The following is a 532-nucleotide window of genomic DNA, read 5'->3' as shown; positions in this document are numbered from 1 at the left end:
CCCTGGAACTGTCGGTCCCATTGTTTTCTCCTCCAGATTGTTCATCCAGCCTATCTTACTTAGACAAACCTGTGGAGATAATAACATGCACAAAAACAAAACAGCAAAACCAAGCAACAAAACAATAACACCACCACCTACAGCCAATGACAAAAAAACAAAACAAAACAAAACAAGAAAGAAAAGCTTATAGTTAGTTCAAGGACCGTTTGTTGGCCTTTAGGAGTATTTTCTGATTGAGTCTGATGGGGCGTCAAGCCCTGGCCCCAAAGTCTAGATTTGGTATTCCCTGGGGACTTCATTACTCTGTTCCCATTGCTGTTCTGTTCGATGCTCTTAGTGTTTTGCCTTGGTGTGGTGGGATCAGATCGGGCACAATTGCCACACTGTTTCTCCAGTGTCGTCCCCTAGGGCTATGGGTCAGTGAGGGATGTCGTGTCTCATAGTGGGGCCAGCCATATGGTCTTCTCTGTGGATTGGATGCTCTGTGCAGGGATATCATCCTCAAGGCTTGGTGGGCCAGATTGTGCTC

The sequence above is a fragment of the Echinops telfairi genome, unplaced genomic scaffold (genome assembly GCF_000313985.2).
Source record: "Echinops telfairi isolate 266 unplaced genomic scaffold, ASM31398v2 ScPeMD7_443;HRSCAF=831, whole genome shotgun sequence".
Classification (NCBI taxonomy): Eukaryota; Metazoa; Chordata; class Mammalia; order Afrosoricida; family Tenrecidae; genus Echinops; species Echinops telfairi.
The sequence above is the reverse complement of the archived record's forward strand: the minus strand, read 5'-3'. Positions refer to the sequence as shown.